At 34.3% G+C, this 18,100-nt stretch overlaps 1 protein-coding gene across 3 annotated transcripts in view; it reads right to left on the bottom strand.

Annotated features, from left to right (window-relative positions):
* The window catches only part of LOC122790524 (toll-like receptor 5), a 650,422-nt gene that overhangs the window by 244,205 nt on the left and 388,117 nt on the right, over window positions 1-18,100 (bottom strand). The window contains exon 1 of one of the 3 annotated variants that reach the window (XM_044058090.1): window positions 3,132-3,236. The exons of the other annotated variants lie outside the window; for them this stretch is intronic. The gene's annotated coding sequence lies outside the window, so the exon portion shown is untranslated. Of the gene's footprint in view, window positions 1-3,131; window positions 3,237-18,100 lie in introns of those variants that run through there. 3 annotated transcript variants of the gene reach the window in all.

Here is an 18,100-nt window from a genome sequence, read left to right as displayed (position 1 = left end):
CACTGTGAGATGTAGCAGTTAAGACTTTCTGATGATGGGGGCGTGGCTAAGATGTAGACTGGTTGGCAGCATCTTTTCTCAGCTCTACACTCAAAAGATATTTCTGACAGGAAATTTTAAAAACTAGGTATCGTAGACATACCTATTTTACTGATTTACTTCTACTAGTATCACTGGAAGTCTACGTTGTAAAATTTTGTCTTTAATCACTATTTTTCCTGTCAAAAAATAAGAAGAAAGGTATCTGAATCTACTGGAAATGAGCTTTTCTAAGAATAACACACAGGACCAGATGATGAGAAAGGAGATGCAGTTTTTACTAACTGCTATACAGGACTTATCAGTGAAATTCGATAAAATGAATACCAAACTGGACACTTTTAAAGAGAGATCTACAAAACAGATACAACTACAAGAAATAATGACAAGACGGAAGTCTCAGATAGCTGACATAGAAACATCCCTAAATGATATTGAGGGCAGACTCTCGGAACAAAAAGGTGATATTGTACTTGAGGGCCTCACCAGATGCGCAGTGGCAAGCCCCGCCCAAAACCCACCCTGTGATATGTCATTCATGAATATGCATTCCCTCCGAATGTACAACAAAATATAAAAAGAAAACAAGTGCACTGACATGTAATATGACAATAAATATAACAGTAGACTGTTACCACCATCAATAATTGACAGGTTTTATTGCACCATAACCAGCAAAGAAAGGAAACCGTCCAACATTGCTTTTCGCAGGAATATGAAGGCCATGCAATTCTCCACTTCCAGTTTGCGGACCAAACAAGTTCATCAAAGTACCTACAATGTCCCCAAATAATCTAACTTAAGGTTAATAAGTTACCTAGTGCCTATATATACCACATCCTCCAAGGCAGAGTGCCTCTTTATACACTGAGTTGAGATACAGTGGAATCAAGCCTCTCAAAGCAGGAAATAAGACTCAAAACCAAGCTAAACACCTTTGCTAACAACAAAGTGACTAAAACCAGCAGTGCTTGTCACAAAAAGCAGGAAAACTGTATCATTACCATACCATCAGTGCAGCAATTATATACATCTCATCTATTAAATATCAGTGTGTACTCATTTGCATTGGGCTGTCCATTTGACTTTTAGATGGTCACACATATTTGCAGCAGACCTCTAATAATGCCACTTTCTCTATGCATGCCGAACAAATGTCTGCCGCACACATCTTTAACTTAGCTATGAATACCATCATATCTATTTCTTTAGTAATGACTGTAATGCATCTTTAGTATACCTAGTCCCTTATTTGTTCTCTACTCTATATCTGCCAAACTAAGACACAAACCAAAGATTAAGTTTCATTAGGACTTTTCAAAACCTATTCAACAAACAAAGAGCTTCATACATTGTAATGTCTTCTCTGCTTAACAAGTAGATAGATCTCCAATAGAATAACTATATCTCAAATACATTTCCACAGCAAACTTTTAAGCAGCCAATGCATCAAACACGAACACGGTAGGGTTGTCACTCAATTCGCGACATGCCCATTTCTGCACAAAATGAACTGGTGAGGCCCTCAAGTACAATATCGCCAACAAGAACTTCAATTAACATTTTTGATCAAAACAAAATGCTTCATTACAAAATAAAATAGAGGCTCTAGAGAACAGGTCCAGACAAAATAACCTTCGCATCTATGGGTTGCCGGAGAAAACAGAGGGAGATAACATGGTGACTTTCCTTACTGTCTGGATACCATGTTGTATCTTTCAGCTTTTCCCAGTTAGGGGTCGCCACAGCGGAACTCCGGTCCGCTAATGACTGGCAGTAGATTTTTACGTGCCGAGTTGCTAGCTCTGATGCACAACCTTCAACGAAGGTATGCCCATTCATGCATGTCCCCACACAGAAGACGCTTTAGCTGAGAATCGAACAGGACAATGTCTTACTGTGAGGTGACAATGCTACCGCAGCACCACCACCGCAGTTACTGTCGGGTTACCACTCTTAAGGATCTATGAGCTCTTTCAATTCCATAAGAAAGTGCTTCAGGCAATTTTTAAAACTTATGGTAAATGTCTGGTTACCATAAGTTTTAAAATTGCCTAAAGCACTTTCTTATGGAATTGAAAGAGCTCATAGATCCTTAGGAGCTCTTTCTTCAACGATTACATCAAAAACTAACCCAAGATCAATAACAGTAAAGTTTTTTTTTCATCACAGGATAAGGAACTTATGTTAAAGACAGCATGGCCAACTTCTCCAGTTAAATACAAAGACAATATAATCAGATTTGATAATGATTATTATGCTGGCGTTATAGCTGCAAGAAAAGAATGTCTCCCACTGATAAAGGAACTGAAAAAAGGCAACTTAAAGTGCACCTGCTGTTCCCTGCAAGAATAAAAAATCTTTTTTACTGAAGGTCCTAAAACTTTTGACACTCTACAAACAACAATATCCTATCTTTCAGCTAATAAAACCTTGGATAAAGTGGAAGAAATGAGTGGAGTACCTTTAGATTAAAGAGACATGAAGAAAAGAATGAACGGAGCACTGCTGACAAGAAAAAGAAGAAACTCAGAGATGCATGAAAAGGACAAACATTATTTTTTCTATTCACTCTGTAAGGTAAAAATTTCTTCTTTAAAAGCATTCATGGTTTACATATGTGTCAGTCTTCTGAATAAATATAAATACAGGATAAGCAGGACATTTTATAACTAAAGGAAACAACCCTAAAGAAAGCAAGGTAACATATCTTTATTACGTGTAATTACTTAAAATTATAATTTCTCTAACTCTAATGATAATTCGTTTATAAATTACCTGCCTTTTACTGGTACTATAGATTATGATGCATTTACAGGCATATTAATGTGGTGTGCTTAAATTAACACGTTTCTTTTTATTTTATTTACACTGAGCTGCATGAGATATCTAAACCTTTGCATTCAATTCACATCACAAGATAAAGACGCTGATAGTAATAACTGTCTAAAAAGTAGTTGCTATGTATTCTTTGATGCTAAAAGTGCCCTTTTGACTAAGAAACAACCATTTGACTTGTTTATCTGCCATAAATTTAACAGAAGTTTAATGAGCTCATGGTCAGTTTAAAAAGCCCTAAAAGCTTCATTTACTTTATTGTTGGCTTTCTGCTATGACCCCGTGCTGAAAACTGATATTTATTCATTTCTGGAATGGAAAATCTTCAGTTAGAATCCATTAGAGTGTAGTAAATCCTTTACAAATCTGCGAACGGCACAAAATGAAAGTAAACAGTCTGATGTAAGCACTGAAACAAGTCAGTATGGGTGTGGTTTAAGCTCTTAAGCTTCTTAAAGTGACAAGCACACTATTTATGAGATGGCAAATTGCTTTACAGTCAGTTTAACAAATATTAAGCAAACTGAAGTACGTAACAAATTTAGAAGGTATCAGCACATACATGATGTTTTATTATATTGTAACATTTATCATTAATTTTGAATTATACACAAACAACACACAAGGGTTTAAAAAGAAGTATAGATCACTTGAAAGAAACTATACAACAGTTAACACTTTTCTCTGATAACATCACTCAGGCAAATTACTATAATTTAACTTAACTTTATGAAAATATAATATATTTAAATCTTTGACTGGAACTATACAGCATATTTGTAAACACATTACAGCTAATATACTCAACCTTAAGGACAGTAAGACAGTTATTGTTCATGAATGTAGCTGCTTATTATTAGGTATTTTAAAGACAAAAAGGGGAGCTGCTGTTTATTTATTAAGATACACTGCAAATATTAAATTAGTCGAGTAACACAGCCATTAAGCAATAATGAGCAAGAAAAATCTCATAGATTTTTTATATTGTTATATATACATAAAAAAAGAATTGCTGAATCATAAATATGCTTATAATAAAAGCAAGTTATACTAATATTAAACATCCTCACTGAAAATTAATGGTTGTGTGGAGAGACAGTAATTCCCATTATATGACTGAAGCCAAAGAGATTGTCTTGTAAGTCTAAACTGATTATCAGCATAGAACCCTAGATTAAAACAGACATACTACTATATTACACAATGTACTTTCACTTACAGTACTGACTATATATTATATATCATCACATATGCTAAAGCCATTGCCAGCTACATTCACATTAATCACTTTTATAGTATCTATATATGTCATGTTTTTAAAATATGACAAGTATTAAAATATGAATTGAATAGCATGGGCATTTACTAATATGTTGCTGTTGGCACATGATATGCATATAAATAACAGGGCTAATTTCAGTCTATGAAAGTAAATGCCAGGTTATGTACACTTGTCAATTACGAATGAAGAGCTTGTTATCTATTCTTTTTAATATTCTATAGGTAAATACTTGTCTGAGACACACAGATACTGAAAAGATGCTGGTTATTGCTTATTCATTAGAATATTTATGGTTGCAATGTTATAAATATATGGTGTGGACCATTTGAGTTGAGATTATGTCTCTATATCAGGTGTGTTCTTGCTTCAAATGTTATATATTATCTATAATATGATTTTGAGTAATCTCACTTAATGCAAAGAAGCCATAATAGTAATGATAATATTTATTGAAAATGGAGAACAGAAGGAAGAAGAGAAAAAAGAAAGAAAATGGTCGGTGCACATACAAGGTTACCTTTTTCCATGTAAGTAAAAGGGTTGACAGTAACAAATACCAAACTATGTTATAGCATGTTTAAAGTTTACTATGCTTGTTATATTTTCCATCCTTACAGTTACAACACTGTAGCTAAATCCTGCAATAGCATAAGGATTATGAGTTGATGTTTGCTATATGAAATACAAGGTAGACTAGCGGTGAAATGTGCCAGTGACACTAAGGAATACATGGGAACTGCTTGGAAATATGGTCTTAAACTATATATTACTAATGACAAAAACAATTTAGTAACATTTATGCCATTAAAATATGACTTTCTAAATGAAATGAAAACTAGAAGATTACTGATGTATGACAATAAAATTGTAATATTATGTAAATTGTTACAAACACTTCATGATTTAACTAAGTTGTAATATAGTTATTAACTGTCATATATATAATGCTTAAAATTTTTTGTAGACCAACACAGAAGTTTCGATACTTATGAATGCCATTCGCGTAAAAATAACTGGCATATATATATATATATATATATATATATATATATATATATATATATATATAATGCTTAAAACTTTTTGTAGACCAACACAGAAATTTCGATACTTATGAATGCCATTTGCGCTATAAAGGAGATTAACAGCAAGCATATTACTTCTAAGATATATAACTGTTATTGTTATGCAAAAGTTATCACATTAAAATAAGAGATTTCTCTTCACAGTTTAAACAAAATCAAATAGTTCAGCAGTAAATCTAGGTATTGTGTTGCCTTAGTGTTTTATAAAATATTGAAATTAGATAAAGACTGTATTTAAGTAATATGTAAATACAAGTTCATGTATACTTATAAGATACTTTTCATTATAAAACTACTAGATGGCTGGGCTGGGGGGAGAGGCTGAAAAGAGGATATAGAGGGGTCGCTTGAATGGTTAGACCATTCAAGGATGAGATGTTTTTTCTCATGGAGGGGTTTGGTGGTTGTTTATCTTATAATGTTTTTAGTTATGTTCTTCTAATATACTTTTATTGGGTGTCTAAAATATTTTGTAATCCTATTGAAAGAAGAAAGAACAAGTCATTTTCTTCATATACACACATTTGCACATTGTTACAAGTATATGAATATGGTCCATAGGTTCACAGGTTCATATGTTCATAGGTAGGTACTAGGCTATTGGCCCAAGGGCCTATGTAAACCTAGCCAACAAAGTTCCCTGGCTTACGCCACCCAAGAAAGTTAAAAACAAAGCCAATATTAATCCAATTGCAAAACGTATATCTATTAATGTAAATGGTTTAAATAATAGCTGCAAAAGGGGAAGTCTTTACAGATATTTAAAGCTATGTGAAGCACAACTAGTATTTTTACTGGAAACACACCTTACACAGAAAGACATAAATAAAATAAATAATAAAAATTATACAGTACTAGTAAGTTCCACCTATAGTCAAAAGTGAAGGGGAATAGCAACTTTGTGGAAAAAACACTACTTTAATGCCTAAAATCATAAACACATTTCACGACAACTCAGGAATGTTTTGTCCATTGACAATATCTATCAACGAAATGGTATATACATTAGTGAATATTTATTGGATACCAGGACTAGGAGTTAGAGTGGCCAAACAACACTTAGATGATATTATACAATATGCCAAGGGCAATTTAATCATAGCTGGAGATTTCAATTGCATTATAAAAGAAACTGACACAAATACTAAAACTACAAGTAAGATATCACCTTTAATAAAGTTCTTATCTGAGTTTGTTGAAACTTTTAATATAGTTGACATTAATGAGTATGCTGTCCCAGATGCACTATTCTTTACACATTTTCCCATAGACATAATACATACTCTAGAATAGACAGAGTGCACATAAAAGATTTAACCATTAAATTAAATAAAGTCAAGACAATTTCATGTCCATTTTCAGACCATAACACCATAACGTTTGAGATAGACTTATGTTTCAAGAGAAGGATAGCAGTAACAAGAATACCATCCTACATAACAAATCTCAAAGATTTTAAGGAATTTTATATTAAAGAGATACAAGTATTCTTAGATATGAATTTTACAAAAGATGTATCTGAAATATTTATATATGGGATGCAGTGAAGGCATATCTATATGGAAGAGTGGTGGGATGGTATAAAAATAAACAAAAACAGTGGAATAAGGAATTAATGGAATTACAGTCAAAAGTGGATAATTTAAAGCTTGATATTCAAAATGGAAACACCAACTTTATAAAAGAACTGGAATATATTAATAAAAATACTCAGAGATGTTACACCACAAAACAATGATCAACTTAGAAAAAATTAAACTATGTTCCTATTCACTGAACCCTAAAAACCAATGAAGAATAGCAAATAGGACTAAAAAGATGATTAAAACAAATTAAATCAAGGAAATACATAATATAGAAATCAAAAAGAAAGTGTTTGATTTAAAAGGAATACTAGAAGCATTTAGGCTATTCTTTCATAATCTTAATAATCAAAATGAGAAAATAGAAACACATTCAGCAATGAAAGCTTTTCTTAAAAACAATGTTAAGGAGCAGGTACAACTAATAGATAAGCAAATAACAATGACAGAACTTAAAGCTCAAGTAAATAAGCTAAAATTAAATAAAGCTCCAGGTATAGATAATATCACCCCAGAAATGTTTAAATTACTATATAATGAGGCTTTGCTGTTGTTATTGAATGTCTTTACATCAGTTAAAAATGGTAAAGACATCCCTCCTTCTTGGAGGTACACACTAATATCACCAATTCTGAAACAAAGTAAAGATCCCAATGAATGTTCATAATAGAGACCCAATTCACTTTTTAATATAGATTATACAATTTTTATGGCAATACATGCTGCTCGAATAAAACAATTACTACCATTTCTGATAGAGGAGGATCAAACAGGTTTTATAAAAGATAGGAACACTTATGACAACATCAAAATAATTCTTTCCTTAATTGATTATATAAATGTTACTACAAAAAAACAAAATGAATGTTATTAGTTTACTCATAAATAGTGCATTTGATTAAGTGAACTGGGATTATCTATGGCTAGTTTTAGAAAAATACGGCTTCTCAGGCAACTTTACCTTGTTAATAAAATCATTATATGTAAAATCACTGGCTTATATAAAACTGGGATCTTGTCTATCTAAATCTGTTAAAATAACAAAGGGCACAAAGCAAGGCTGTCCTCTTTCCCCATTATTATTTGCACTAGTCATTGAACCCTTAGCAAATAATATACGTATGAATAAAAAGATTTAAGGAATACAATTAGACAACAGCCTAGAGCTTAAAACTCAACTTTTTGCTGATGATATATTAATTACTTTAAAAAATAATAATAGCTCTTTAAAAGCATTATGGGACTCAATTCAAAACTTTCAAAAAATTTCAGGTCTTAAATTTAATGAAAACAAAACAAATTTATTGCTTATAAATACTAAAAAAAGATCTAAATAAAAAATACCATAAATATATCCCCACCAATAATACAATCAAATACTTGGGAATACTTGTTATTATTAACAATCTAGATACTACAATTGAAACAAATTATAAAGAGATCTTAAATAATATTAAAATATAATACAATGATGGAATATATTCTTCTTTTCAATGGAAGAAAGGCTCTATATAATTAAAATGATCATATTTCCAAAATTCTTTATGTCATACAAGCTTGTTTTTTGCCATCAGCAAAATCATACCTCAAACAATTAAATGATTTAACAATTAGATTCCTATGGTATCCAAAAAAGCCAAGGATAGCTATGAAATATCATCTAGATGAATGGGATATGGGTGGCATAGGTTTACCAGACATAGAAGTATATTTACATTCATCTGTTATTAAAACAATATTATTATGGCTAAATACAAGATATACATCAAAATGGAAGCTAGTTCATGAGAAAATCTGGCTAAAATCAGGATTTGTATTAAATAAATATAGTTATTTCATATCAAACAATTTTCTATGGCTGATGAAGGAATATATGATGATACATAAACATAAAAATATAAGTTCCAAATACATTACTTATACATTAAACATTTTCAAAAATCTTATTAATAGCAGTCATTTCTACTATATCCAGTAGCATACTCACAAGGCAATATAATAACATTTGATATAGGAGTAGTCAAAATGCTTAAAGAAAAGGGATTAATATATTCTCATCAACTGGTAAACTCTGGAAAACTTCTGTCAATAGACCAAATTCAAAGGAAATTAAATATGGAAAATAGTTCATGGCTACACATACAAGAATTAAGACAATATATATTAAACAAACAAGAAACAATGCAACCATCAATATGACAGAATGTTCCTAATTTCATAGAACAAATGGAAAGGGATACTTATCCTCTATTTATAAAACAAATAAAAAAATAAAAACCTATAATAATGACAAAATATGGAACTATTATACATTAGTTAATGGGCAAGTACCAAATGATAGAGATAAAAAATAATTCTTCTCCTTATAAAGCAAACATCGCTTTCATTACATTGGAAACTCTTTGCATGGCAATTCATATACAGATTTTATGTAACCCCTCATAAAATAGAACTTATGTCTAAGAAAATATTGGCTGTTGGAGATGTGATTTAACAATAAAAGCAGACGGGCAACATATGTTCTATGAATGCCATTTGATTAAACCATACTGGGATAAAATAAATTATTTTCTGCAAATAGTATTAAATGACAAATTCCCGATTTCTAAATCTCTTATTTTGTTTAACATACCTGCAACTGACTGTGTACCAAGAACAAAATATGTAATTGTGTGGACTCTCCTAGCCATTGCAAGAAAGAACATTACATAAAACTGGAAATCCAAAGCTTCTCCAACTTTTAAGCAATACAGGAATATGATGTCAGCAGTATCGCAATTGGAAATTAACACTATTAAAGGAAGAACTGAAAGAACTACATCATTATATATAGCATGGCAAAAAGTAACTGAAATGTTGGAGAGTAATGACCGTAGCAAATTATAATTGGGAAACAATTGTACAGAAAGTCGATTATATGTCAATAATAAACACCCTTGTAAATACTTTATTTTGGTTTTAATGTTGATATCTGTTTACTGCATTTAGCTAACCTGTTTAAATATTTTGTAAATACTTCACTGTCATAAATAATCTGTATACATGTTTTTCTTTTTGAAAATGAATAAAAATATTTTCAAAAAAAAAAAAAGAGAAGGGCATTACATCACTAATTGGAGCATTTTTATTGGTTGAATTGTGTTTAATTTTGTTGTTTGAATGTATTTAAAGACACTGTTTTTATATGGATCTGATGAAGCACTGAACATGTGAAAGCATTTACCCTTATTAAACTATATGTTATTAGCAAAAAAAAAAAAAAAAAAGACTTCCTGACCTGTTTTTGGGCACAGTACTGGGATAAAGGGAGTGATGATGAATGAAGTGATGTGTAAATGTTTTTGAAAGGTTTACAAATTAAGGTAGTATCTCTAATGTGCTTAAGAATGTCAGATACCGTGGTTACAACAGTGCTAGATCTGCACTTGTGGCGAGGGCAGACTAACAATTTACTGGACTTGTTTCTCTGAACCAATGCTTGAAACAAGGTTATTTTAAGATATAGGTAGCTTTGTCCTTTTTAGCTTGTATAAGCAACAAAGGTCATTAAAGGTGCATCAAGTCCAGGTTTGACTGGTGCTCCCAGTATCTGCATTTGTACAGGAGTGCTTCTAGTGCAAAGAAAAGTGCAGTTTAAGTTCAAATTGGAAACTCTCCCAAAAGGGGAAAAGGTGTCCATGAAATGGGGGTTGTTGAGTTACTTATTCAGTATGAATTAATGGGATCTCTAAAGGAAGCTACTGTCCTCTTCATCATGTAAAATGAGAGGGTCAAATCTCCATCTGTGTGACTGAAGGATTTTTTTATGCAAATTGACAGGTACAGTGACAATGTTTTGATCAGTTAACAGCAAGATATATAAGCTACATCTGTGAGACTTTACACCAGTTATACATCTGAGCTGAGGTGTATGTTTCTGGCATTTGGTATTTTTTTTTATTAACGTATTGTCTTTTACATCTGGTAGTTAAAGAAATGTGTGTTTGGAGAGACACATTTGGAAACAACAGTCTCCAAGCCTCTATCAATCCCATATTGAAGGCAAAAAATCTTCTTGGGGTCTTTAGATATTCCTCTGTTGTCAGAGAAAACCTGTCGGCAGAGTCTATGGTGAAAATAAGTTTCCTTTTGTAATGATGGGTGCAGAGGTTTATGTTAGCAGAGCTCTTACTAATAATTAATGTGCAAAGAAGCTCACAAAAAGAAAGGTGGACATCATTTGGGAAATAGATGTTGCAAATGATTATGTGTCCTAATTATGTTAAGCATTTAAACACAGGTTCATAGGTTATGTACAAGGCTAGCTGCCCTTGCAGGCCATTTTAAGCCTAGATAATTTCCTTTTTTGTGCTCAAATTAACTTATCCCATTTAGTTAAAGATTGGCTTTACCCATCCCATGGTTAATTACATACTACCCCCAATGAGAATAACTGGAATCATACTACAGATTCTTTGAGGGGATTCATTCATGGGATAAAGCATTTAGGAGCTGTCTCTGTCCATTAAGAACTAGAGTAACCAATTATTAATTACAATTATGAAATTATTATAATATAGTATAACTAGTATATTTAATTATTGACTAATTATTAATTAAAAGCCATTTTCTCCATGATCCCTCATTTGCACTAAGAATCCTTTACTGTCTGATACAAAAACCATAAGTGCCACCTTTGAGGTTTTACAAAGACTAAAAAATATCAGTCCTTCGCTCTGACTAAAAAGGCATGATGACTATACACCAACTACCTTTGTTTCTTAAACAAATACAATATCAGCATTTATGCTTTCACAAATTTCATAAAATTAAAATTTAAAACAAGAGTTTAAACTTCTACATTTCACATTAAACAGTGCATCAAATGGACAATTAAGGGAAATTGAAGAAAATAAGCAATGAAAAGGTAATAACAAGCAACTAAATAAGACCCCATACAAAGATTGTGAATCACTAACTAATCACAAAGTAAAACTGCAACAGTGAAGTGACTGAAGGAAGGAGATCGGATATAACCAGTTTTGACTCCTGCTACAGAGTCTAAGGCTGGACAATTTATAGCAAGGCAATTATGGAAGTCATTATTTGATCATTTTATCCTTCTCTAGTTAATCTGATGTGTAAATGGAATTTTGCTTGGCAACAGCTGTGAAAGCCTTGGTCGCATAATTGTGCTTGTTATTATCATGTGCAAAATTTAGCATAGAAGTCTGATTGCTGTCTTGTGCTGAAAAGCAGTTTTCTTTAGGTGCCTGAAACAAAGATCTTGTGAGGATGGCCTTCTAGTTTCATCAGGGAGCTCATCTGCATTTACCAGACTGGGATGGGATATTGATTTGCTTGATTTAGGTTTGGCAGCAAACTTGCTCACTACTTTAAATCAAGTATGAAGAAATAAGTAAGAGAGATCTTTGTAGAGTCAGGCTATCAGCCATTTGTAGTTGCAGATGACTTTTTAGGAAGTGTAGCACCTCTTCTGCAGTGACAAACCATTTATACTTTCCATCTCATTTTATCATACAATTTGTGTGGTATTTAAAAGGAATGACAAGATCATCGCAGGATCTAAGGTAGTCTGTTTAGCCCTACAGTTCAGAAACTGCACAACTGAGTGCAGCAGTAAATTACTTTTGGCAGGTAGCCTCGTAACTCAGTGGGCAAGTTCTACAATCTGTAATGAAAGAAGGTCATTCTAAGAAGTCAAAAGTATTACAGCCGTGTTTGTCTTTGCCCATATCCAATAACTATAAATTGCTTGTCTGTTCTCAGGGTCCTAGATATTGACTTGTAGAGATCAGATGACTGGTTGTTGTTCTCTGCAAGACAAAAGGGCATCTCAAAATTGCATAGCCAACTCAATGCTAAAAAGGGTGATTTTATTCCTAGAGACACTGCAAATAGGAGCTAAGCCTTTGACATCTAGGTACATCCAGCAAAAATCTGAACATCTAATTAGCATAAAATTTGAATACCAAATAGCACTTCCATTAGGAATGTGGGATACTACTCAGAAACAGAAAACAGAGTGACAAAATGATAGAAGATCACAGGCACATTATCAGAGAAACTATAAAATCTGTATACTTCAATGAATTGTGCTGCAAAATTCTATTACACAGGGTCATTCATATGTGATGAGAGGGATTCAGAAAATTGTGTGAGGGGGGTAAATCAAGCCTTAATATAGGGCATTATGTGTGGATGTAAACCAGGCCTTAAAACATGAGCATTATTCCAAAATAGGGTTAGCTGAGAGATATGGCTGACTTGGCTCTACATACTTCAATGTTCAGCTTGTTTGACAATGTACAAGCTTTTAATTCTTGAGTGCCAGCCAAAACTTAAGACAATAAAGTAATAGGAATGTCCAACTCCTTGTCAAGTGTACCCTTATGAAAGGGTATTAGGAAATTTTCTTGGACTTTAACAGTGCTGTTCTATCCAGTATCATTCTCTGTCCCTGGTATAATGTCAAGATCTTCTTCCCTTACTTTAATGAATGTGTAAGAATAATACACAAAGATTTGTCAAGTACATTATGTGGATTCATTTAAAATCCTAGATGAAACAAATTAAATCCCACAAATACTGATACACTTACAAACTTCATTGTATTGCATGCATGCCTCAGGATTCAGTAAACTCCCTGTAGGAATAGTGTCATTCCTACATGGAGTGAATGGTGTTTGTGTCCTGCAGCATGCCTTACATATTAATGAAGGTGCACTACTGAGAGGGAGCTGCAGACACGGATACTGAATGAGTGCTAGGAGGGTGTGTTATAGTACCCACAGATCTGTAACATGCCCTCCTGCAGTGACAAAGTGCCATACGACACTTTGCAAAACAAAACAGTGCCCATGGACAATGAAATATTTAATGACAAGTGAAATAAATGCAGGGTGTGTGTGACAGGTACTGTCACACACCTCCTGCATTGTGAAAGTACCTTTACATTAGTAAGCAGTGTCCATGGACACTGAAATTATGCATGGGAAATGAATGTCATGCAGGGGGTTGTGACAAGTACTGTGACACTCCCCTTGCATTGTGAAAGTGCCGTATGGCACCATACCTCTCAACTGTACAGATTTTCGCAGAATGTCCAGATGTTTGCTCATAGTTTTGGTTTGTCCCCCAATTAAATTACTGGTTTTCTGGCAAATCACTGAGAATTGACGTCCCTAAATAACAAAGTCATTTGAGTGACAGACTTCGTATCATTCAGAAAATGCATGCTAATACAAAACCGAACATTCTAGGGAACAGTTTCTAAATACTGCCCTTATAAACGTAGAAAGTTGATAGAATGACAGGTCTTGCATTAGCATGGATTTTCCAAAGAGTATGATGTGTGAAACTCAAATGTCCCTTAATATTTTCTAACTGCAGTCTTTAATGATTTGTCACTGATTTGCCAGGGAAGCACAATCCTATGACAAATGGACTAAGAGTGTGAGGCAGAAATCTGGACATCATGCGAAAATCTGTACAGCTGAGAGGCTTAGGAATGTGAATTCACGTCATGTAGGGGGTGTGTCACAGTATCTGTAACACACACCCTGCACTGTAAAAGTGCTTTACAGCACTAAAACAAGAAAGAAAGTGTCCTCAGACACTCATCTAATAATGTGAAGATTAGCAGTTTACATTAAAATTAATGTTTATTTTTTTTTCCTATTTTTCGTGAAAGTTTAAGCATAGCTGAGCAGGTTTGCAAGTTAACAGAGCTGCCCAAATTTCAGCTATAGAAGAGGCTATACACAAATGTATAGCTGAAATTTGGACAGCTCCGTTAGCTAATGGAACTGTCCAAATTTCGCTATAGAAGAAGCTATATACAAATGTATAGCTGAAATTTGGACAGCTCTGTTTTAGCTTAGTGGTTAAAGTTATGGTTTGCGTGTAATAGGTGCCAGTTTAAATACCAAAACAGGCCATTTACCTTTTACATGGGAAAGCAGTTTTATATATTTTTTATTTTATTTAATGATGCAGTAATTAATATTTGTCAACCAGTGTAGTGTAGCTTGTTCAATTTCCCAGTGTCAGTGGAGATATAAGGTAAAAATCCCCATTTAAACACAAGTGTCCCATACAGTACAGTCACACCCCAAGGTAATGTAATGAAAGCACATAGGGGGAGGTCATGTAAATTATATAATGACTGGTCATTGATATTCCAAAACCAGCACACTTATTGTTCAGCCTAATCAGTGTGCCCATTGTAAATCCTAGCATATACCAATGGAAAAAGGTCCAGTTGCCTCGACTCTATTCCATTGCTATATAATGTAATTTTCCATTTTTTTAATAAACAAAAAAAAAATGTAATTCGGACTCTGAACATAGCAGAGAGACAGGACGGAGAAAATACTAGGAAAATCAGGTACGTTATTCAAAACTAAAGACACATATACCTGGTTTTCCTTGTAGTTCCTCCATTCTATCTCTCTCCTACCCCTAAACTGTCTGACATTTTATTTGTATATGTGTGTGTGTGTGTGTGTGTGTGTGTGTGTGTGTGTGTGTGTGTGTGTGTGTGTGTGTGTGTAATGGAGCAATGGAGACGTTCTTTTCTTCTTCCTTTGCAAAGCACTGATGTACTGGGTATACATGGGAATGCAAGTCCCATACATATGCGCAGATACATCAGAAAAAGTCCTCGGATACTGGAAAAACATGGAAGGATAGCACAGCTTTGGTATACAAAGACATTTATTTAAGGAAAAAGTAAATATTTTCTCTTAAATAATGTCATTGTAAAATAACAATAACAGACCCAGTGGTTGTGGTATATTAAGATTTACCCACGGTTGCCTTTAATTAATCACTTGGGCTTTGCCCTCATGATTAAACTACAACAACTGTGGGTAAATCTTAATATACCACACTAATGTCAGTCATTGCTTAAGTAAAATATAAACAATTAACAATACTGTATCAGTAATGAATAATTAATGTTCAATTCTGACTGCTTTTTTAAATGAAAACATTTGTTTGCCCTTAGTTCAGTTTTGCTAAGCACTGCTAAGCCAAGCTAAACAATGCTTAAACAGGACCTGTTTAAGCAATACTTAGCAGTGCTCAGCTCTGCTTAGCTGGCTTGAGCATTGCTAAGAAGTCCCATTCTAAGCAGTATTCAGCTCAGCTAAGTGGATTTTCACACTGCTAAGCACAGCTCAGTATTTGCCACCTTAAGCACTGCTCAACTCAGCTTAGAAGGTTCACGTACTGCTCAGCTTTGTTCAACATTTTTGAAAATGGTCTAATGATGGCAAAGGGAGAGAATATGGCCTTCTTTAAACCACACAGGTAGGAATATTGGCAGGAAAGTGATGAGGTTAAAACTACCAACATAACAATTGCAACAGAACACAAATTAAAGTCATGCTGCTAAATGCTAGAAGTCTAAACATGAAACTGCACTCATTACAAACAGTCTTGACAATGGAAAATGCTGACATCTGCGCAGTCACAGAAACCTGGTTCAAAGCTGTGGAGAGCACCCTAGCCATACCTGGTTAATCATCCTATCATGCATTCAGACCCCAAACTGTGGGTAGTAAAGCCAAAGGAGGTAGAGTTTCAATATATATTAAAGACATACACACCTCCAGGTTGGTCAAACTGTATGACACACAGGAGACACACCAGGTGCACTTAACCATTGACAAGACCCGTATACAAATCATAGCTAGCTACCGGCCCCCAAATCTGACCCAAGATGCCCAAACTGCCGATCTAGACCTCATTGAATGTATCCAGGTTCAACCCTTTACCCTGATCCTGGGTGACTTTAACTACCCAAACATATACTGGAATTACTACTCATGCCAGAACACAAATGGCCAGAGATTCCTCGATTTTGTCAACGCAAATGCTTTGGAACAACTAATCAACACCCTCACAAGAGGTGATAATATCTTGGACTTGGTATTAATAAACATGACTAACCACTGCAGCATCTCTGCAGTATCATCCACCGGGTCTATATTATAAGCGCGCATGCTTAGGTTGTCGAATACAGCATGATCGACACCTATTAAGCGAATGCACAATACACTGAAACCTCAAAATGCAGAAACACACATCACCGAATTGTTTTATTTGGCCAACACCGTTACATCCACTAACGAAAACAAAACATACTTCCCACTACACCACTCGCTACATACTACCCACCCAAACAAAATAAATAAACCACATACATACATTAACCTAAACCCTACTTCTAAACCTACACTAACCCTTGCATACATTACTTTCTATGCACTGACCTTAACCCGCACCCTAACCCTAAGGTCCATAACTATTGCACACTTACCTTAACAAGCTATACCCAAACAAAATAAATAATCCACACACATACACTTAACAAAACCCTACTTCTAACCCTTACATACATTACTATCTATGCACTTACCTTAACCTGCACCCTAACCCTAAGGTCCGTAACTATCGCACACTTACCTTATGGACCTATACCGCAGAAGGGCCAACTATGCTGAATCAGGATTGTGAATTTCGCGGTTTCCGGCGTTTGGTGTGCTCGCAGTTTACTTAATCGGTGTCGATCATGCCATATTCGACAATCTAAGCATTCACGCTTGCAATACAGACCCTCATCCACCCTTGTAAGATCAGACCCTAAAGTGGTCATGTTTGAAGTCACCATTTTCTGCGACCACCCTCTAGCTAGGTTCAAACAAAAAAAACTTTTCCAAAGCTGATTACACCCTCCTGAGGGATGGTATAAACAGCTTCACAGCCTCCTCTCCCTCTCTAGGAACTGGCACCAGTATCCAAAACTATACCAAATTACTATATGAACATTTATAGAGATGTATGGAATCGGGAATACCTGACAGGACTAAATCACCCTCCGCAAGGAAGAGTACACCTGTCTGGTGGACATCAGCAATAAATAAACTCTATAACAAAAGAAAAAACTGCTATCCAGGACAAAGAATGAGCAGGTGCCCAACTGGAAGCAAGCTCTCCTTAGCCTAAACAAGCATATAAGTGCACTAGTGAAATCCTCCAAAGCAAACTTCGAGTCCAGAATGGCCACATCTACTAGAGACAGTCAGAAGGCCTTCTTCACATATGTCCGTAATCTCAAAGGTAGCACCCAGATCTGTTTAGAAATGGTGGTCAAAGACACCACATATACAAATGCCATAGATAAAGCAAGTCTTCTGGCTGACAGATTCAGTGAAAATTTCACCCCTCTGTCCCCCTCCTTCAGTAAATCAGGACATTCACAGTAC

The sequence above is a fragment of the Protopterus annectens genome, chromosome 1.part2 (assembly GCF_019279795.1).
Source record: "Protopterus annectens isolate FY-2018-M chromosome 1.part2, PAN1.0, whole genome shotgun sequence".
In the NCBI taxonomy this organism is placed as follows: Eukaryota; Metazoa; Chordata; order Ceratodontiformes; family Protopteridae; genus Protopterus; species Protopterus annectens.
Note: the sequence above shows the minus strand (reverse complement) of the source record. Positions and strands in the feature narration are given on the sequence as shown.